At 39.2% G+C, this 23,649-nt stretch overlaps 2 long non-coding RNA genes across 2 annotated transcripts; one reads left to right on the top strand and one right to left on the bottom strand.

Annotated features, from left to right (window-relative positions):
* The first annotated feature begins 390 nt into the window (after positions 1–390).
* LOC118493096 lies at positions 391–16,022 on the top strand. The gene is made up of 4 exons (XR_004895048.1): positions 391–402; positions 9,096–9,100; positions 15,776–15,802; positions 15,840–16,022. It is a non-coding gene; the product is annotated as an uncharacterized LOC118493096 (long non-coding RNA).
* Positions 4,006–10,351, bottom strand: LOC116047194. Its single transcript, XR_004104351.1, has 3 exons — positions 10,338–10,351; positions 6,473–6,477; positions 4,006–4,082 (listed from the first exon to the last, which is right to left on the bottom strand). It is a non-coding gene; the product is annotated as an uncharacterized LOC116047194 (long non-coding RNA).
* Positions 16,023–23,649: the final 7,627 nt, after the last annotated feature.

Below are 23,649 nucleotides of genomic sequence, written 5' to 3'. Positions count from 1 at the left end.
CCATGGTATGGCCAGAGAGCAAGAAACTGTAAAGTTTATTGCATTTGTTTGTGTAGCCATTGTTTCTGCTGCATCTTTGACGGCTTTAATTAGCCCACCAGGGGCCTGAACTCTGTGACCTCTGTGTCCAGCTTTGATCTATGGTGTTGCCCGGGATCTCTGAGGGACGGGTCAGGAATTAGGAAAGAGTTAGGCTCCTTCTACAAACAGGCGGTGTCACCAGCACTTTGCCAACATATTTCATGCTTAGCCAGGCTTTCCCTGAAGCTCATTACCTAAGTCAAGTGGGGGGGGGGGGGGGGGAGAGAGTGCTGCCGGTGACACCAGCATCAGGCCAAGATAAAGAATGTGGATAACGCTGTTTGTAAGGATCTGCCTGCATAGAAATTTAAAATAACAACTGTCCAAATGGAGTCGCCTGGAGTTATAAACTCTTTCAGCAGGTGTTAACAGGGACTTGCTGATTTCTTCTGTCATCCAACAATAACAACACACAGACATATCGACGCTGTCAGGTGAAAACATTGTATCTCCAAGCATCAATATTTAATAGACCTGCATGTATTTCTGTTTTTTTTAATTGTTGAAATAACAGAGAATTATGAGGAAACATGGACAAGGATCCTATTTGTTTTAACCATTTCAACTCGAGGTCCATTTAGTAGCTGTTCTGAAGCTTTTATTCGTATCACACAGATTCTGCAGAAGCAGTTTCTGCCCAAATCTCTGTGTGTGTGTGTGTGTGTGTGTGTGTGTGTGTGTGTGTGTGTGTGTGTGTGTGTGTGTGTGTAGGTGTGTGTGTAGGTGTATATGGTTAATTGAAAATGTTCAATGATTATGTATGATACCATGATATTGCACATAAAGAAAAGGGTGTTTATAAAAGGATGCATTAAAAAAAAATCCCAAATTTCACAGCTTTCATATCTGGCTCTGCAGACTCTGCTAAATGCCTGGCAACCTTACGGCGATGACGAGACTCCTTACTGCTCCTTTGCCAAGAAAGAGTCTGGCACAAAACCCCCCATAAACTCCAATGTGTTGTTTTTACACTTTCATTTTTGTACAGATTAAACAAACTAGATACAACATTGTTAACTATTGAACTTTAGGGCTGCTCGACAGACAGATTATGTCACCTTTGGACAGAGCTAGGCTTGCTGTTTCCCCCCGTTTTCAGTCTTTGTGCTAAGCTAATCAACTGCTCGCTGTAGCTTTATGTTTACCAAACAGACTTGAAAGTGGTATCTATCTTGTCCTTTAACTCTCAGCAAGAAAGTGAATAAACATATTTCCCAAAATGCTGAACTATTCCTCTAAATCAGGGCAGAATGTTAAGAATGTTAATGGATGTCTGTTAAGTTAAAACATCCCTGCTATCTAATAAACAAAACATGTCAACAGTGATGTTAGCAACAGAATTGCTCTGAGCATCTACAGGTGAACTGGATTGAACAAACACTGCATTAGCTTCTATTCACTAAATCAAATGAGCTGAAAGAAGTGAAGCTCAGTGAATCAAATATGTGTTGGATTAGTTCTGATTTTATAGTGTTTTTTGAGCGTGTGGCACGCATGGAATGACTGTTGCGTTACTCATCATGTTTATTTTAAATGTGTTTCCCGTAGGTGTGTTTGGATAAAAACAGAATTCAGGATAACGGCTTCATCTGATACTATCGGTATCTTCTCTTCTCTGTCGCCTCTATTTGTCTATTCCTATGATAACGGAAGTATGTTAGTATCTCAAGATCAGGTGAGACCTCACTCTGGTTTTATCGTAAGGAAGCGATAACATCAACATTGTGAAATTATATTATATTTTTTATATATTATATATTTTTTTAACATGTTCAAAATAAACAAACTAACTAAAATGTGTTGAAATCACAACAGGACACTGGTGTGATCTTACCACAGCCAGGGAGAAAGCAGTCCAGGCAATTAGAAAGTGAAGCATGCTGGGGTGTTAACATCGCTCCACAGCACGCTCAATCATTAGTAGCAATATGTAGGTGTTAAGAAGAACGCTGTTCTACTTTGAGCCCATTTGATTCTACATTACCCCATACCTTGCAGTGCACTGCACTGGACAAGTGTTTTTCTTCTTCTCTTCATTCAGCTCTTCCTTTCAGCCTTTTGGCCCAGATACCTTTTGTCTTCCTCTGGCCATTCAGAGGAGCGTGCTCGTTTCAGGTTCAGTGACGAACAAGCATTTAACACAATAGTTTTGAGTCTGAGAAATCGGGTTCAACTTTCCAGTTTGTAAATGACAGAAAATGGAGACATTGTTTTCTTAACAGGGTTAAATGCCATGGTGGCAATCCCTTTGTCTGGTGTGATCCTGCATTGTTTTCATTTTCAACAAATCCCATGAAAATACCACAGGGTTCATATGTTTTGAAAAAACCTGGAAAAGTTATGGAATTTGAAAAATGCAAATTCCAGGCCTGGAAAGGTTTTGGCAACATAAAAAGACCCAGAAAGTTTTGGAAAAGTCATGGAATTTTTTTTTAACACAGCATAATAATATGTGATTAATAAATGTATTTCACGTCGTCCTAACCTCACCGTTCTATTCGGGGCGCGATATTACGAATCCCACTATGAACCACATAAATTGTCATTCATTTTATTGTTAAACCTCTGAGGGTAAACTTTAACACAGATTTGTATTCTTATTGTATAATGTCGACTGACATTTTCAGGAATACATAGTCATTGAAAATCGCCGAAAAGTCATGAAAAAGTCATGGAAAAGTATTGGTTAAAATGCGTATGAACCCTGATACCAAAACAATGGATTGATTCAACCATCTGTATCATCTTATTCCTCTGTGTCAAAGAACTCCATTGTTGTCCAGAAACTATTAAAACATTTACCTTCCACGGCAGCTAGGTTCTCGCAATATCACAAGAGATCACGCTAGAATTGCAAGATCACTTGTCACAGTAAAATCCATCTTGTCAAGTGCCAAGTGGTGTGTTATCTGTACGCTTTTTGAGCTGTCTACGTGTATGTCTACACTGTATACAGCAGACGTAAACATACACGGCACTTTCTAAAGCCAAGTGGCGTGTTATCTGTACACATTTTGAGCATCGTATACAGCGGACAGGTTGGGTTTAATAATAATAATACATTTAATTTATAATGCACTTTTCATCAAAGATCTCAAAGCGCTACAGGTTAGAAACACAACAAACAAAAAATAAATAAATAAATAAGCAGTTTAAAATACAACAAAGAAAAGAAACAAAAAAGAAAAAATTCTAAAGGGGACCAAAAGCTTTGCTAAAAAGAAATGTTTAAGGTTTAGGAAAAGAAGAACCGGTTGGGTTTAGTAAAAGAAGAAAGCAACGGTTGAGTTTAGGAAACGTCACACGTGGGTTGGGCTTAGTAAAAGAACGGGGTTGGGTTTAGTAAAAGAAGAAAGCGACGGTTGAGTGAGTTCCTGGGTGAAAGTCCTGTGTTTGACCCATCCACCACCCTGACCAACCTCCCTACGTGGATTTTCGCCCTTTCATGCTACTCACTACAGCGTAAATTCACACGCAATTGCAAGGTAATGTAAGTCAATGGAGGCCAAACGCCGTTGATAAACACGCTAAAAAGCGAGTATGCGTCTTGATAACACACCAAATTGGCATATTGGCGTGTCATACGTATGCCATTTCATCAGATCAGTCTGGAACAGCAGCGAACCAATCAGCATCCTGCGAGGAGCTACTAGCAGCTACGGCCGTGGTTTTTAGTTGTGTGTGACAGCCACAACTGTTCGTTCAAAACAACAATTGTGGATGTGATAGACAGATGGTTCATTTAATCACCTGCCAGGTATTTATTTATATTTTTTTTGAAAGGGTTCAGATGGTTGTGTGTCAACAAACCATGTGGCGCGTCAGGTTATTGAAACACATCAGTGAGCCATCGCCGCACTGGGTGACGTGTTCCTTCATTAGTTTATTTTGAATCAATCACACATACACTATCTTGCTGCCACCTAATCTGCATCTGAAAATGGTCCCCAACAGACGCACTATTTCTTCTGTTTGAGAAATGTTTGCCAAGAACTACAGTGCTGTTTTAGGAAATGACTGAGCTTTTTTTTTTTTTTTTCAATTGGTTTAAAGGTGCCGTAGGTAGGGTTGGGAAGATCCAGGACTTAGCCAAAAATTTTTAACATCAACAACTTCTCAGTCCCTCCCCCCTTTCTGCTAAAGTCCAAAACGGTCTCCTAAGCCCCTCCCCCCACAAGGGAGAATGAATGCGTGTGCATTAGCCTGATTGACACGCAGTTAGATACCCCCCCTGGCCCTGATTGGTGCATCTGAACAGGGAGCAAATCACACTACAGGCTGTAGGTGATGCCAGAGGAGCCGGATATTTTTTAATTACCTGCTTCATGTAGTTCTACTTGAACATAGGGTCAGTTTCAGCAAATATGACAGAAAGTTAGTTTTATAAGTCTTACCTATTGCACCTTTTTAAAGTATATATTTGTGACCCTCTTTTAAAGATTCAGTCTTCAGTAAGAACACATGGGACTATAAAGTATTGAAAGACAGACTAACTTATTTTTTTATCGACCTGTATAGACCTGCCTGGTTCCAGATTTCTGCGCCCTATTCCAATGATTTGTATGAGATTTGTATGAGATTTAATTAAGTCTGGTGTTGTGCTCCCTGATTGCAGTTTCTTCTGTTAAAATAACAATCGTATAGGGACGTCATCTTCCTTACATCCAGAAAAAAATGGTGACTTACAAACGACAGCAAATGTGGATGAGATCAATGCAGCTGTACTAACAACTATCATATCTGCAGGTTTTTTTTGTGAAAGAAGACAACTGCATGACAACGGGTACCTTCTCGACTAAAATGACGGTGGCACAAATATGTGGCTGGCTACCGATTTGTTTAGGGCAAAACATTACAGAATAATCTCCTTTTGCTACAAGCAATCTTGTAACAAAAAATAGGTCTGGCTGAATGAATTCATTGAAACAAAATATCAGTTTTGCCTGACCATCAGGCTAATATAGACCATGTTTTGAACAGTTCCTCTCTGGGAAGCAGCCACAAGGCAGACAGATATAAAGAGGTTCAGTGACATTAAGGGGCTCAAGCTCTTCCACTTAACCACCAGTCCTCCTTTGCGCCCCAAACTGTCACACCATCAGTCTTCTTTCACTTCCCGCCTTTCCAAAAACAACACAAGTCACTCAGGTGAGGCGAGACGCTGGCGTGCAGCAGCAAATCTACCAGCAGTCACTTTTGAAAAGTGGCTGTTTGGAATCTGGCGGTGAAATGGCTCCTATCTATTTTATTTTTTACTCCATTGTCCCTAAATGCCTTGTTAAGAATAACAAACAAGCTGCCAAGATAAATCATGCCATGTTTTTCACATTCAGTTCTAAAAGCTGCCATTTCATCATGCTGCTGTCATCCTCGCAGTGCCGTTCTGAGGCAGATAAAGGGTCAAAAGACTAAGAGGGTGCAGAAAACACACACACACACACACACATACACACATAGTTTGCATCCTCCTGTCTGTGGCTTTTGGCATGTGTGCATGAAAGGGAAATTTACATTGATTTGTCCGGATGTCTGCATTGCACTGGCCAGAACGTTGATATGAGGTGTTTTTACTAAGGAGATAAAAGAGCCGGACCAGCAGCCACACGGCAGAACACAACAACTGAAGGGGCAGCATCAGACAGGATACACTCAGCTAAACAAATATGACCTGTGCATTGATAGATGTGTCACAATGCTATTATCACTTCCATTCATTCCGACAGACAACACAGCATTTCCCCTTTTTACAATCTTGGAGTGCCAAACTATCTTAAAGGACCATACACAGTGCTATGGTATATACTTTCTATGTCATTATTGAAGCACACCCATTTAAAATTCACTTCAGAAAAATGCCAGTTTTAACAAGTCCTCCAAACTATATAAATGACAAAGAACAACACGTATGAGAGTTTTTGTGATCCGACATCCGGCAGGCAAGACGACCATCGTTTGTCAGAGCATTCCAAAAAAAAAGAAATCCATTTTATGATCTGACAAAGCTGTGGTTAACATTTGGTTGGGTTTAGGCACAAAAACTGTCTTGGTTAAGGTTAGGGAATGACGGTGGTCATGGTTAAAAGAAACTGACTGATTGTCGGTAAGACATGAAAAGCGAACAGCGGTCTTGGGTGTCAAACAAAAATGTTTTGTTGATGATCAAACCAACCCAACCTCCTCCCTCTGTCTCTGATGTAATGTAAACAGAACTAAAACAACTGGTTACATTTAGGTAAATATCGAGGTTACGGTTAATATGTGAACTCCAGCACCTTTTCATGTTTTTGTGCCACAAGTCGTATCATTTATAACTTGTGTGTCACCTGAAACAAACTCATGTCCTTTCACATCCACAAGAGTCTTTTCCTTGACTGGTACAGTAAGCAGTCACCCCACCTCAAAACTTTCTCACACATTCACACCTAGGCTATTGTGTAATGCATAAGGAAGGCTGGAACTGAGTTACAAGTCAGCCTTTGATTAGTGCAAACAAAGGAAAAACATTTTGTCTTTTTTTTTGTCAGGAAACGTAGTGTAAACATCTAGTTTCCACCACATGCAACCAGTAGTCACCAGTGGTGTATCTACATGAGGAGATGCTCCTAGTGTACAAAGGTTTGCATGACTGAATTCTTCAAAAAAGTGGAAATAAGTGTGTGGTTGCTTTGTTTTCTTTACATCAGAATAATAATTATTAGATTTGGATTGTATTATTTTCATTCACGATTACGGTACAGCATGTACCTGCACCTCTTCAAAGCTGGTCAACGGGCTGGGTGTGGCAACTTTAGAATACAACAGCACAATGTTGTGATCGACCCTATTAGTTTTCTATATCACCCACTTCGTTTGGGGAAAAAAACTAATGTGATTGTAGGAAAACAACTACTCTGCCTCAGTTGTTTTCTCACTCCCTCGTTGCTGGTGGTGGTCTTGTGTTACTGGTGATGACCTGTGTGTTCTGAAAAGTAGATGTCGGGGTCAGAGGAAACCATAAAGTCTAAAGGATTTATACAGCCCAGTTAGGAGCCCAGGAGAAACACTCATAGAAGTCAAGCAAAGAGAGAGAAATAGACTGAGAAGGGGACTCAGTGGGTCTCATTGGGAGAAAACAAGTCAGAGTCACTTGTTGAACAACGCAATACAGTTAAATGTGTGATTTGTGGAGCGTGTCTTAATTAAATGATTTGCAGAGCCAAGCAGAGAGAGTAGATGACATTTAGCAAATCATTTAAAACCAGCTAAACAAGTTGGGTAACTTATTTTCTTAAGAAGTGTGTGGACATTGTGCCTAAAGCACATTTTATGTTGGGTGGGGCAAAAGCATCCTCCTCTTAGACTCATTATTTTTCTTATATGTACATGTGCACTACAGAACACAGTTTTAAATGTTTTTCAGTGTCTCACTGAGAGGTGAATATCAGTGTTGATCACCTCTCAACTTATCTGTTGGTGTCACTCACCAAAGTACAGAGGCTGAAAGGAAGATGGAGAGCAGTGCCAGTTGTCTGGGCTGTTATCACTAAATAAACTCTGTCTGACTCGGAGCCAGAAAATCTGCTCAGTGTTCTGCTACACGAACTTGACCGAATTAAATTTGTACCATTTTGCGTCACTTGTTTCTACGGTAGTTATATCTCGTTTTCAAGACAAGAAAAATCCCTCTACTTATGATTGATTATTGGTAGTTTAGGATTTTTTTCTTTTGACCCACCATTGGCGAGTAAGTCCATCTAAGACTTTGGTCCAGAGCAAGATATTGTGACTCATACTGTCACAGTCCCCAGAGGATGATGGTTTTGGTGACCTCTGACCTTTTTGTTTAGTGTCTTAATCAGGTCACAACCCCCCCCACCCACCTTATTTAAAAACACTTTTGTCCATGACATGGCATTATTGACGTAATTTCTGAATGATCATTAAAATTGCCGTGAATAATAATGAATTAAGACTAAGATGAATACTTTTTTCTTTCTCTCTTTTGTCGGGCCAGATTTCGTTCAAGCTCCCCCGGTTTATGGTCTCCTGTATCCTTTACCTTAAATTCAAATGATCTATCTCAGAATCCAGCAACTAGATATCTATGACATTTTATGAGCTCTTGCACGTACCAAAGAAAGTGACAAAGAAATGACAGATGTTTGTGAGACAGCCAAGCAACAACAAAAAAGACATTAAATCCTTGGTAAAACACTTTTCTGGCTCTTTGTGGAGTTCAATGGGCAGCTGCGTTTTCAAAGTTGCAGTTTAACATTCGTTCCACATGTTATGTATCGTTTCCTGTTTGTACAAAATAAAAACATACATTGATTTATTGTATTTTGCATCTTAAAGCGTAACTCTCGCCAAAATGCAATCTAGGTTTTTTTTGTGAATATACATGAGTGAAACTTTCGTTTAAAAGCATAATTAAGACGGAAAGGCCACTTTAAGATTTACCGTATTCTCGTTTTTCGGTCAAATGGCCTTTTGAATGGGAGTGCTAGGGGCACTACTATGATCGCATCAAAATTGCTATTTTTAAAACACTAATAAGGCTCGACACAACATGAAACTTTGCTCGAAGTATCACCAGGGTCTCTACACATGAACTCGAGCTTTGAGAACATTGTTTGTGTACACAGAGTTTACTAAAAAGAAAGGTTTTACCAACTCACTGTAGCTGTTGTTTTTCCGGGCGCCGCCATCTTGCCAGTCAAAAAGTGTCGCTCTCCGAATGCGAATGAACGGACTCCATAGGAGGAAATGTCATTCTTACATGAGGCTCCTTTTTCAACTACAAGGTCAATATTGTTTTTCACTTACGACAAAACAATAAATTATCCGTGCATTATATGGAACTAAGCTTTAGGAGCTTTCCATCTTTACTCTCCTCCGTTATGTTGCATTCGGAGATCGACTCTTTTAGCAACAGCTAAAGTGAGGTGTTCAAAACCTTTCTTTTTAGTAAACTCTGTGTACACAAACAAGTTACGCTTTAAACAACCTGCTTAAACAGCATACTGTTAAATGAGTAATAGTATTTACTGTGTACCACCATGTAGTATTGAATTGGGACAAAGGTTTGTGTTGTGGATTAGAAATAACACTGTGACCTCATGGGGCTGCTATTGGAGCTTTAGACTTTTTCAGTTTTTTTGTCTAGACTTTTACAACTGTAACTGTAAACTTGGTTTGCAATCGATATTGAAGTAGACTGTCTCCATGTGCTTTGTATTATACTGAACACCCATAAGAACCGGTTAAATATTATGGAACATGCTGCTCAGTGTTTACAAGCTGACAAAGAGTGAGTTTAATTTCAAATCTTCATCAAAAAGCGCTGTTTTGGTACAGTGTGTGATATCCAATTGATTACTACAAAGCAGTGTGCGTTTTCCAATATTCATTTTTTAATACAACACCCAAACAAGAGTAAAGTACATCTTCTTTTTTATTCCAGACCAAAACATAAACATCCAGAGTGATAACCAGCTCTAGTTTTCTTATCTGTTTCATGTCACAGAGTCACAGATGTGGCGTTGGGGGTCACACCTGCTAACTTCTACTATTACTGTACCACCTGTGGATGTGCAGGTGGTACAGTAACAGTTTCTATGTGTTGCAGCTGTCTGATACTGTCCCACCTGCAAGATGCTAAGCAGTTTGTATTCAACCTACAATAAGACTTCTAGTGAGAAGTCTAGTTCACCCTGTTAGTTACCATCAGAAGTTGCTTTTGTCTTTTTATATATATATATATATATATATATATATATATATATATAATTATTATTATTATTTTTTTTTTAATTACAGTCATGGGCTGTGATTAATCGCAAGTTTAAAATACTAGGATTTACTTGGCAATAGGGTTGGGTACCGAAACCCGGTGCTAATATAGCACCGGTGCCTTAACAACCGGTATCTACCGGACCGAATAGTAACACAGATTTCGGTGCCTCATTTCGGTGCTACTGAAATGCCAAGGCTGCCCTCTGATGCTCCGAAACGGACGTTAGAGCCAACAGAAGTATTACACTTGGCAGCAGGTAACGTTAGCTTACCAGCTACCAGCTAAAATACCCTTTTTCCATCTAGTGGTTGTTTTTGTCGTTTACCAGCAATTTACTGGTGAAATAAGTTATTGTTATGTTATTATTACATTTTTAATAAATCATTTAATTTTGACCATATGACCTTAGCAATAAACAAGCCGTTCTTAAATGTCGCCAACTGTCGTTTTCTGCTCCTTTTTTTCTTTTTTAAATATATACATATTTTTTTTAAATGTTTTTAAAAGTTTCAGTTCAGGCACCGTTTAGGCACTGGCACCGTTTTTAAAAGCATCGTTTTAACATCGGTATCGGAAAAAACCCAAACGATACCCAACCCTACTTGTAAATGTGCAGTGTTGAAATAAATAAATGCATGAAAAACTGGTTTAAACAACAGATTCTTCAGTTTTATTATCTCAACCATTAACATTCATTAAACAAGTGTACAATCTTGATTTGTTGAGGCATCCGAACTGCAAACATATTTAGAACCAACAAGTTAAGTAATGTCTGCTACAAAGTCACAAATGGCTTACCTGTAATTCTTTTGGATAGTAACATCAACTCAAATGAATGCAACAACAAGTAGGCCTATTAGAATGCCACAATGTATGTCTAACTACGGAAACGGAACAGTCTCTACATTCTTGGTTAAAGATTATAACTTCAGTGTGCATCTGTGCTACATGCCTCCTTTCAACCAATCCAACAGTCTTCTATCAACCAGTTGCTCAGGCAGACTAGCTTGTTCAGATTTTCAGATGATAGAGCTGATCTCTTCTTCTGCAGAATGTTGCCTGCCAAAGAGAACAGTCTCTCACATGGCACTGTTATGGCGATGTGTGCCAAGTACCTTTTTGCAATATGGGCCAGCTTACCATATGCACCTGCTTTTGACGGCCATGTCCAGTGTAGAGGATGGATACCTGACCCAAGCCCGACGGTAGAAATGATGTGTGTGTGTGTGTGTGTGTGTATATATATATATATATATAAAACCAAGAAGCCAGATATGTGGCCTCTAACCCTCTTCTTGCATGGGTCCCTCATGTGTCCGTTCACACTGGGTGGCCAATATATATTTTCTGCAGCCTGTGAAGGTTGGTCAAATGCAGGCCATTCTGAGCTGGAGAGGATTATGTTGACCCTGTTGTTCTCCTGCCACTCCCTCTCTGCCCCCCGAGGCCATGTCCCCTTGGGAAGGTCATCACGGCGTGAATGGCATCCCCAAATAGCCCTCATAAATGCATAGAGGGTGCAAGACATTTGTGGGGATCAGGTAGTGCATCTGGGGTCCCAAAGAAGAAGTAGTGCTCAACACATGAATGGTTGGCAGGAGAGGAGGGTGAGATCTGACCCTCCCAACAGTCACACCCAGTAGGAAACATGATGTCAAGTCAAAACAAATGTGATTGTAGAGAAAAGATGGCTTTTGCTGGCGGGTGAGATAGGATTTCTTCAGATGATTTCTTCCTGTGGAGCCGTCATTAAAAATAGTTTAATTTAGTTAACTTCTGTTGTCTGTCTGTCAGTCACTCAGTCAGCCTGCCTGGCAGACACCTTTAACGGAAAACGGATTCAGTATGGATTGGATGATCACATCAAATAAATTAGACATATCGAAAAATGTATACATATAATTTAAAAGGCCTGGCAATCAACCTTTATCAAGGCTAAGCTGTTACAGTTTCCAGGTGATTTGCCAAACTTGTAGTAGATTTGTGGTGTGCGAGTTTGGCATATCTGGCCCTCTACTTTTTGGGGGTCATCATCGTAGATTTTTAAATGATTCCACATGCTTGACTTTTTTGACATCTTGCATGCTGATAGTTACAACCGAGCTGCTAGCCAGTTCAGTTTCGGGACTGGTAATATTAGATTACCAGCCCCCCCCCCCTGCACACACATACACACACACACACACACACACCAAACAGCGTTGCGTCTGACAATACCTAATTATAATTAATCTTGATTCATAAATGAATAATGTGGGATTACTATTCCTTATTTCGTGGGCTATTCAGGATTTTTCGGGGTAATAATATTGACATAATATTACTGACCAAAACATTCAAATACTGATTTTGATGTTTATTACCATGGTATATGGAAAAAAAACAGTACAGAGCAAAAGATTTAGAGGAGAAGTTACTTTCTGAGGTTAAAACTGTATAACTGGATATAGTCTCGCATTGCCAGACCTTCCTCCACAGTGTTGCGGAGGAGGGTCTGGCTAGTCCACACAGCATTCCGGGATGGGAGAGGAACGTGCTCTGGTTTATTGGCATTTCACAATCGTCAAGCGCCGCACAGAGCCCTGTTGCTGCTGCAGAATAGCCTTGGAAAAGGAACTTGTTTTGGTGGAACGTGTACGTTCAAAAGTTGTTTTTAGTCGTGCAACAGAAAACTTAGATTGGATAGATAGTCTAGCTAGCTGTCTGGATTTACCCTGCAGAGATCTGAGGAGCAGTTAACCATAGTCTTCATAAATCGACACATCAACACAAAGGAAGCGTAAGGTAACGGACATCCGGCCGAAAAGGACATACAGCGAAATTTCCAACGGCAACGGAGCAATCCCGGAAGTGGAAGGTCGTGGATATAGACTGGATGCTACTCAACGGACCATGGTACCAACTCTACTACATGTCTGGAGAATGGTCCTTGTGACCGAAACGTTGACGACCAATAAACCAATGCAGAGGTGGCAAGCCTTTCTTTTTTCTTTGGAAATATCATGGTTTATTACCGTGATATATCGCTTAGATTGCTACCAAGCTTCGAAGCATACGGGTCAGCCCTAGTTGCAATAACAATTATTTCCCAATATGTCAAACTGTTCCTGTAAAGTTGAAGACAAAAGATGTATACATTATCATCCCAGTCACTAATATTCCTCCCTACTATTACTACAAATGTCACATTCATCAGTTTCAGCGGAGGTTTACTCTTGTTTGTGGTAATCTTCCATGTTATTTGGGTTAGCATTGTCTGAGGATGTTGGGTGTCAGCTAGCTCACCCACTGTTGACGGAGTTGGAGTTTTGTTTGGGAACGGCTGCCTCAACATGCTGCAGGTACACACAATCTTGTTTAGCTTCAGGGAGATGGCACCAGCAGTGAGGGAGAGGGTACATTATTTAACTACGGGGCAAAGCGACATGATAAGAGCTGCACATGGACTGTAATAGCTCGGTTATAGAGGAGAGTATGGGGTGATGGAGTGATAGCAGGATGTGTAAACACTTTCCTTTTATGCCTGTGTGAGTTTTTCTGGAATTTGGTTGCTGTTGCTCGGGATGGTAGCTCACCCTGAGATACACACATGAACTAGTATATGCACTGTGAAGAAGTAGATATTTTACAGGAAATGTGCTGTAGAGTGAAGTTGTGGTGCTAAAACAGTCTCATAAGTATTTGCAACTCGTGAAACACAATGCACAAGTGAATGCAGAGTGATTTGTATCTGTAAAGTTGTATCTGTGTCCGTGCCTCTAATTTGTAACTCGTATTTCATCATTTGTAAACGAACGTAGTAGTTTTCAATGTAAATATATTTGTAAATCTCCTTCTATTTGTGTGGATACTTTTGAGACTGTTTTTCCGCGCCGTTGTGGTCACAAACAACTTGTGTTTCAAGTGACGATCCTAGCGCTATCCAGTAGATGGCAGTAATGCAACATTAATGGATGCCAACCGCTGTTAAACTACATGAAGACTATGAAAATGCCTTGTCAAATGTTTCACAGACGGTTGGCCTAGAATCTACTTGACGTTCCTCCGGGTAAGTTGATATTATTAGTACTTTGTCATCATGTACATTTCATTTATGTTTTCAGCATCATTGTTGCAGTGCATTTGCAATTTGCTTTGTGTTGTTATGGCGGCAGTTGAGTTTGTTAGTTTTTGGAGTTTGCTAACCTTACGTTCACGTTCTTGTACAGCTTGAACAGTGATGCTAACTTAGCTCGTTAAAGTCAGCCCTGTAACATAGGCTTTGTCTGGTCTTTGTATGGAATTGGCAGTCTGAAATTGTATTAAGCGCTGCTTTAACCCGTCGGTGATCTTGGCCGATATTACTGTCTTTTAGTGAGCCCACTTGTAAAGCTAGTGGATATATTTGGTATCATATGAAACTAGATGATCTAAGCAATCCATTGATAATGTTGCAAGTTAAACTATAAAGAATTTAAATTTAACATTTGCTCGACATATTGTAACCATGTTTGTTAGAACAGTAATTGCCACACACCGGGTTAAATACATGCTTCTCTTTTATTCAAGACCAAATGTATGTACAGTTGTACACTGTGATTAAAAAAATGATAGTTTAATCTAACACTGAATCTGCCATGTTTTACAGATCTGACTGACCACTGATGAGGTGTACTTGGACCTACTAGACCAGTTTCATATGATACCAAATATATTCACTGGCTTTACAACATTGAAAAATACTAAGTTCATGTACAAATGATGAAATACGAGTTACAAATTAAACGCACGGACACAGATACAACTTTACATGTACAAATCGCTCTGCATTCATTTGTGTATTGTGTTTCATGAGTTGCAAATTAGAAGCACAGATACAACACAGATTTATGGATACGAATCACTCTGCATTAATTTGTGCATTGTGTTTCACGAGTTGCAAATACTTATGAGACTGTAGCGCCATAGAAGGCTACACTACACAGGAAACATGGGCCAGTGCAGACAGACAGCTACATAGTCAAAGTAGTGGACTGTGACTGGGATGTTTACACAAATTAAGGCGAGAAGAACAGCTCGGACCACAAAACTGAAAAAGGTGCAGTGTTTTGCACAACAGCACAAAATTAACACTTTTAATAGTGTTTATGTTTTGTCCGGTGGTTAAGCCCACATCCCAGTGCAACAAGATAGTTTAGCATCTAAGCAGAAAGTACTAACGACAGCAAAGTGTATATAGATCAATTATGAAGATGAATGAATTAATGTAAATGAACAATAAAAACTAGTATGGAGTAGGTTCTGTAGAATGAATTAATGTAATCGTGTAGCATATAAACATTAAGCTACTCTGTACAGTGAACATGAAGCTTTTATGCCCTGTTAAATACATGAAAGTAAAGTTGGTAAGATTATACAAAATAGATTTAATTATATGAGTGCAAATACAGTTAACATTTTAGCATGCCGAAAATTACTTTTAACATTTTTTTTTAACAATTTAATTAGGGCTGCACGATTAATCTAATCGCAATTGTGATGTCACTTACTGTGCGATTACATAACCGCAAAAATTGTGCGATATGATTAAACAAAAAGGTGTGCTGTGTGCTCTGGGGAGCTTATTCCCCGGAGCCCTTATGTTTTCTCGCCCCACAGTTTTCCCTGGATTAGGGTGGCACCTAAAACATGGTTGCAGCTGTCACCGTGGTCCTGCTAGGCGCCCTGCTACACCCTGCTATGCCCTGCAGTGCCCTGCTACGCTGTGCAGTGTCCTGCTATGCCCTGCTACGTTCTGCTGTGCCCTGCTACGCTCTGCAGTGCCCTGCTACGCCATGAACTACTACAACTACTACTATTTCTAGTCATAGTTCCATTATCTTTATTGTAACTACAATTGCCACTATTTATCATACCCCAAACCAGCACCGGCAGACACAGACTACCAAGAGCCTGGATCTGTCCGAGGTTTCTCCCTAAAAGGAAGTTTTCCTCACCACTCAAGGTTTCTGCCTAAAAGGGAGTTTTTCCTTCGCCACTGTCGCACTAAATGCTTGTTCTTGGGGGAATTACTGAAATTGTTAGGTCTTTGTAAGTTATAGAGTGTCGTCTAGACCTACTCTATCTGTGAAGTGTCTTGAGATAACTCTTGTTATGATTTGATACTATAAATAAAATTGAATTGAATTGAATTGAATTGTGTGTGACACTTTGTGTGCACTCCACGTTGTAAAACCCTTCACTTTACCGACGGTATTAACAACAGATGAAGTGCATAGGTAGGCAATTTGAATCTAGTGTGGGAATGGTGGACCCCGACACTAAAAGTAAAAACTACTATATAGAGAGGTAATTACAACATGCATATATATATATATATATATATATATATATATATATATATATATATATATATATATATATATATATAGATATATATATATATATATATATATATATATATGTATATATATATATATATATATATATATGTATATATATATATATATATATATGTATGTGTGTGTGTATATATATATATATATATATATATATATATATTAAATGGCAGACAATAAATTGTATAAAATATGGAAATCTTAATGATTATAACTCTAATTTTAAAAAAAAAAAGGCTGAAAGCACTGTTGCAGCTATGACAGTTCTTACATTTTAGAATATTCTTAAGACTGTGACCAGGGGAAATTCTTGTGCCGTGGATTTCCAACTCCAGAGTCCTTCCATGAAATGTTGATAGTGTGAGTAACCAGACTGAAATGTCTTTTGCATTTATTGAATTGCATTCATTTTGAGATCTTCCCTGTTTCCCTTTAAGTGTTGGCAGCTAGAAATAGACCTGTATGTGTCTGTCTTTGCTGTAATTGGTCCACACTGTACCCTACACACTGTGATTCACTATCTCTCACATGATGGGGCCACAGGGCCTGTCAGATGGCGGTCCTCCAGTGCAGCTGCACTGTCTGCACCAGTGCTGTGAGTGTGGTGTTCAGTGCTGAGTGGGGACATGTGGGGCCTCGGTGCAGACTGACAGACTTTGGGAAAAGGGACAAAGTCTTGCAAAAGATATGTCAGGAATGTGTTACAGAAACAAAGAGGGAAAAAAGAGAAACTTCATAACCAGACATAATGAAGGTTACGGTAACAGTACAGTAATGCCCTGGTTTATCAGTGATGTACAGTAAGTGTTTAACCCCTCGGCCTTGTAGATAATTTTCAAGGCTATTGACCAAGCTGTGGAAACCATTTACTGTACATCAGCATGTGCAGTAATTTAGTTTAGTAATTTACTAAAGGTAACTGATCAAGGTTGGGTCATGTCTTCTACATAATGTAGTTCATTCTCTGGTTTGTGCTACTTTACCTCCTCATATGTGGTAGTTGAGAATTGCAGCATGTGAGCTCAATTACAAAATTGAGTTTTTTTTAAGGAATAAATTGAAGGGCCTGTTTGAAAGTAATTACCATACACCAACAGCTATTTTTGCTTGAGTTGTATTTTGGAAGGTAAAGAGGCTAAGAAGTACTATATTTTGTGTTAATAGTGATTGCAGATGTAGAATTGTGATTTCCAACCTGAATTATCTAACACAATTGTTTATTATTTAGATTATTGTCTAAACTTAATGCTTTTTTCTCATCAAATACTAAAGTATGTTTACCTAATCATGCCTTTTAAAATCATGCATATTAAAGGAATAGTTTGACATTTTGAGAAAAATGTTGATGCCACTTTCATGTCTGTATGGTAAATCTAAAGCTACGGCTAAGAGACAGTTAGCTTAGCTTAGCACAAAGACCGGAAATGCAGAAACAGCGAGCCTGGCTCAGTCTGAAGATACACTTAAGAAGTGTGTCTACCAGCACTTCTAAAGCTAACTAATTAATACATAATATCCTGTTTGTAATTCATACAAAAACAACGTGTTTTTAGCGGTGTTTATGTGTAGGACTATGTCTTGGCCAAGTGCAGTGACTTCCTGTAGTCTTGTCATCCCCATGAGGTGTCCAGAAAGTCACTGCGCCTGGCAAAGAAATAGTTCCCCACACAACCCCCAGGAAAACCACAAATTGTTGTTTTTTCACTTTGTTTCTTGTACGGATTAAACAAATTAAATATAACGTGTTAATTAGTCAAATTTAGTGCTGCTGGAAAAATGTTTTGGCAACTTTGGACAGAGCCAGGCTAGCTGTTTCCCCCTGTTTCCAGTCTTTATGCTAAGCTAAGCTAACTGGTGGCTGACTGTTGCCTTATATTTAACAGAAAGATGTGAGAAGGGTCTCAATTTTTTCATCTAACACTCTCTATGATTTCGTTGCATTAAGGGGGTCACAAGCTAAAAAGGTTTGGAAACCATGGGTGTAGGAGACTTTATGATAACATGACCTTTATCATTTCTAGGAATACTCTTCAACTAGGCCCGGAAACCCACTGTATACAGCCTTGGAAACAACCCAAATTTAAACAAGTTGAGTGTCAGCCATGGCACTTTGCACAGACCTGTTGGCCTCCACTGCTCTGCACTTCAAAGATTTAGGTTTACATCACAGTTAACATCTACGTTGTCTTTGTGCACACATGTCAACAATCTCCTCATTCCTGTGAGCTCCCGTATTTATGGACCACATTCTGCAGCTCGTCCCGTATTGTTGTTCGTCCCTTATTCTCCGACTCAGGATGGGATGAAATCTCTGATCTTCCACTGAACTACATCAATCCAATTTAACACATAAAAAAGTGATACATGTTGAAGGGTGCAGCCAGCAACCAGCTAATTCATTCTGTTAATTCTGATTAAAACATTACAACAAACCTGTGATGGTATAACTAAGTGACTACCTGTTGCAAAAAAGGCTTGGAGAAACGTCAGACTCTTTTAAACATTAATTAAAAGCAAAAATGTCAGCATGTGATTTAATCTGATTGGCCTAGTCACTCCTTCAAAATTAATGATTATTTTAATTTGAAATGATTTTCATGAGACTGTATAAACAAACATTTGAAAAAAATGCAGCTGAATTTATTGAGGCTGTACAAATATCTCCAGAGATATTAGTAATATGAGTGCAGAGTTGAATCACAGTGAGCAGCAGCTTGCGTTATTGTTTTGGCTGAGACTGCTGTCTGATCAAACTACTTTTTTTTTCTTCTGGTTGACAATGGAGGGGAATGCAAAATTCCAGGCACCGACATGAACAATCATCTTGGCACGACCGTATACAATGAAAGGCTGAGCTGAAGAGGACGACGATGGAGCATATAAAAAGACTTGACACAATGAGTCGAACCCAGAAGTTTATCACTTGGCAGCCATCCTGTCAAAACAACAACCCGGACTATTGGAGCTGGTGTCGAGGCCCAGGTTGGCTTTTGCTGGCAGCTGGATGGCAGAGAGGCTCTGAACTCTCGCTCAGGTCACTCATCTCTGGGTGTTCAGGGGGTTGTGGCTAGAAGGGATACACACAGCTACGGCGCTTAGCCGAGAAAAAGTGGCAAAGTTTAGGCACCAAAACTAGTTAAGTTTACGAAAACACTTCCGAAGAACGAACATGCATTTCCTTGGGGAAAGTATTAAACTTATAACATTAGATTAGATGTTGCGAGATGTTTTTGAGCATAATTTACGGCCGTAGCTGAATCCCTTCTAGCTACAACCTGTTTAGGGTCAGTGCGAGCCATATTGGCAGTGCAAGCTGTTGTTAAACAAATAGTTCCAACTCAATCTCATGTCTGTGCCCTACATGTAGAGGTGTAATCAGGATGTGTTTAGTCTAACCTTGCATTAGACTGAATGCAGGAGGAAACAGCCCGGTATATATACAGTTATATTTTATGCGTTGGTTTGAAACTATTGCATAATGATTAATGAGCCATCAAGCAAAAAATGTTGGAAACTAAAGCTATTTACTGCATAGTAACCTATACATTTTTTTAAGAATGTAAGTTTTGGCTGTATGGATGTGTTATAAAACTGTTTGAGTAAGAATGGATAAGTGGCTCCAGAAAAAAAGAAAAACGCTTGAATAACACGCACAAACGTTGTTGTTCTTTAAAACTCACATTCTAAAGACTTATGTATGGCTTTGATCTTTTACATGCATTAACAAATGAAAACTGAGATAATGGCAATGATCCCTGATGAAATGTCTATTTTTGAAATGATTTACACACAAAGGAAAAGGCTTCACCACTTCGTACACACCATCAATGTCTATCAACGTTTACCTTGTGCATCCTTCAGAAGGGATTTTCATCATGTGTTGAGAGCGACTGAGCAAGAAAAAAAGAGTGACAGAATAAAAGCTTCATCTCCTAGCAATGTAAACAAACAGTGATAAAGGAGAGCAAAACAAACGAACACTCTTCACAACATGTGTTACCTTGCTTGCTGATGTAAGTGAGTGTACCCATTTCTTTGTGTTTTTCTTTGAAATTATCTTTGGAAGACCAAAGTAAATTGATATCTGTCTGATGGCTCAGTACAGCATTTTCTCAGATAGTGTAATGTTTATTCTCGGTCTAATATATCAGCACTTACTGTTGACAATTTTAGCGGTAGGAAAATTATGGGTCAAAAACCGAAAGGTGCATTCCTATTTGTGGTGCATTATCTTTGGGCCATAATAACAGTGCAACAGTTTTATTCCATATAAAATCAAGCCTCAGGCTCTGCAACGCTGTACTTAGACACAGTGGTGCTCTGAGCTAAATACTAATGTCAGCATGCTGAAATGCTCACAATAACAATGCCAACACGTTGATGTTTAGCAGGTGTAATGTTTACCATCTTCAACATCTTAGTTTATCGTGTTAGCATGCTAACATTAGCTTATCAGCACTAAACACAAAGTAAGAGGTTCAACAACATCATTATGGTTCATCCTCTGGGGACCTTTAATATCTATAGCAAATCAAATGTCCATCTCATGGTGGTGCTGAAAGAGATGTCTGGATCACCAAAGTTATTCTCTGGGAACCATGAATGTCTGCACAAGATTTTTTGGCAATCTATCCCGTCGTTAAGATTAGACCTACATTGCCATCCCTAGAGCAACGCTGCTAGCATGACTAAAAATATCTGGAACTGTGACTCTTTGAAGTTAATGATGCTGCTTTATAGCTTCGACTGAGGTTAAACTATAATTCTACATAGCACACCCGCAGGCCTTTTCTCGTCAGACATTGATAAATGTCCGACAGGGTGAATTACTCCATCTGGAATGCTCTAAGTCTAACAGCTGTTAGCCACTTCAACAAAAATGCAAATAATTACTTAAAGTGCCAAATAAATGTGTATTCCACTATGCATTTATTATCTGCGTACATCAAGTGTATATATTTGTTGTCTAATGTGTATATATTTGGAATCTGTGGTATATAAGTTTCCCATTATCCCTGACTTTGAGTTAATTTTGGACTACAGAGTTTAAACTTGGTGTATAATTCTTTGCATTCTGAACATTCATATTCACATTCGTATGTGCATATGAGCAATGGGTGACAGGGCCCCCCACTCTGTTTGATTTAAAACTACAGTAAAGTTGAATAAAGCCAGGGAAGAGCAAAAACATTTAACTGCAGACACGACTTATCCAGACGTTAATGTCTACCAGCAAAGCATTTTTTTGAATATCCAAGGGATATATCCTGTAATGCTTTTCAGTATTTATTGTGCTCCTGGCAGGCAGGGAAGGAGTAACTGGGTTGGGTTGGACTGCAATCAGGATTACAGGCAGACAAAGTGCTGATAGATACCTACAGTTTCCTATAATCAGCCTTTCGAGAAGTGTGTCATCCCCTCTTGTCCAGATGTGATGACAAATGAAATTCAACCACAAGGGAGAGTCACTCACGTTGCCAGTCTTGACTTTCTCTTGCAAAGCTAGACACTGAACATCTTCCCCACCCTCCACACTCCTCAAGTAAACCTCCCTGACAGATTTCTTGCGGTGCTCAGCTGACTCCTGGTGACTTCCTGGTGATTTTTTACTTCTCAGCCAAATCCTAAATTTGACTCAGTCTGTCACAGTAATTAATCCCCTCTGGTCATGCTGCGAAAAGGTTTCGTGAGATGCTTTGGCTCAGCTAGGAGTGTTAGTTGAAAAACAGGGCGTGTGGAGGTAGAGTCAGGCGTTGAGCAGACGTCAGAAGTTGAGGCCAGTCTGCCCCGCCCAGACGTTCCTCGCGGAGTCCTATTGTTCGGCTTCTGAGCTCGAGAATTCCTGTCGAGTCGAGGAGATTCCTTGCTGTGTAATGGGGTATTATGTTTAGTGCTCGCTCTATTCAATAGACTAATGAGTTATGCCAGAACCTAATGTCTCAGGGGAGTTCCTTGCATAGAGCTGCATAGTTCAGAGGGTAAGTGCCATTGTGCTTGTTCCCGGGCCCGTCCGCATGCTGTTAACCTCTTCAGTGTGCAGGTACTGTACATGAAGCAGTGTTTCCCATACATATAGGTTCTACTTGGGCGCACCGTCCATGTAAATTGAGACCCGCCCAGGTAGATAAAATCTGAATAAAATTAACTTTAGATAGCCCTAGTCATATGTGATTTAACAGGAGTTAGGAGGAAACAGTGTTGAGATTTATAATAACATGTAACTTTCTGTATGGGTCATAGTACAGTAATATGGGTATTTTATCTGCTGAACTGTTAATATTTGGCAAAAACAAACCTGATTTAATTGAAAAATCACATCATGGCTACGCTTTCCTGTCATTTGTTTTAAATTCAAAGAGCAATTTGTTGTATTTTAGCATTTAGCATACTAAGCAGCAGAAATGAGTAGATTTTAATCTGTTTATCGCAAGTCATTTTTATCGTTATCGGTATATTCAACAACAGTAGGGCATTATGCATATTTTCCTCATATTGTTCAGCCCTAATAAATACCCTTGAGTCAGATGCAGCATAGTCCAACAATATTTTCATCTGTATCATCTTTTAGTCTAATATGTTTAATATGTAAATAGTTATTTATCTTCTAAATTATCTGATAATGTTATCAAGTCACTTTTTTCACCTTCGTTCGACTAGTCTATTACTGAACCCAGCCATCACGCGCCGCACCGTCACATCCTGCGCCACCCACCACCACAAGTAAATTCTCAACCTGTGGGAAACACTGTGAAGGCATCTCCTTTTCAGCAATACCCCTGCAGAACTGAAAGGTTAATAAAGCCATGGCTGGCTCGTGTCGTAAAGGGCATGTGATCATTCTGAGGATAAGGAGTGAAAGAGCCAAGTCGTAGAAGCAAACATGCAGCAGTCGTTTTGATAAAGGTGATCTGATAAACTGTGGAGTCAGTGTGTTAAAAGGGCTGCAGTGATATGGATTTCAATTGCCGTGTGGTAGAATAATATTGTCAGTGGTGAAAGTAGTACCAAAGTACATTAAGTACAATTCTGAGGTACTTGTACTTCAATATTTCCATTTCATGCCACTTTATACTTCTACTCCACTACATTTCAGAGCAAGATATTTCCTCTACAGTTATTTGACAGTTTTAGTTACTTTTCAGATTCATATTTGAGCTTATAGAACATGATTTCTTTGGTTATTTGTATATCAATATGTAAAATACTTCCAGTTAGCTCCATTTCGAATAACTACAAAATTAAATTGCTGCTTCAGTGACAATAATTCAATATATAAGATAATATAACAATGCAATGGACCATTGTGCTGCATAATGAGTACCTTTTTGATAATTTAAGTACATTTAGCTGGGAAACTTGCATTTTTTAATGCAGTACTTTTGCTTGTACAGGAGTATTTACTGTGCCATTGTCACT

This window comes from Sander lucioperca, chromosome 14, assembly GCF_008315115.2.
Source record: "Sander lucioperca isolate FBNREF2018 chromosome 14, SLUC_FBN_1.2, whole genome shotgun sequence".
Taxonomy (NCBI): Eukaryota; Metazoa; Chordata; class Actinopteri; order Perciformes; family Percidae; genus Sander; species Sander lucioperca.
Note: the sequence above shows the minus strand (reverse complement) of the source record. Positions and strands in the feature narration are given on the sequence as shown.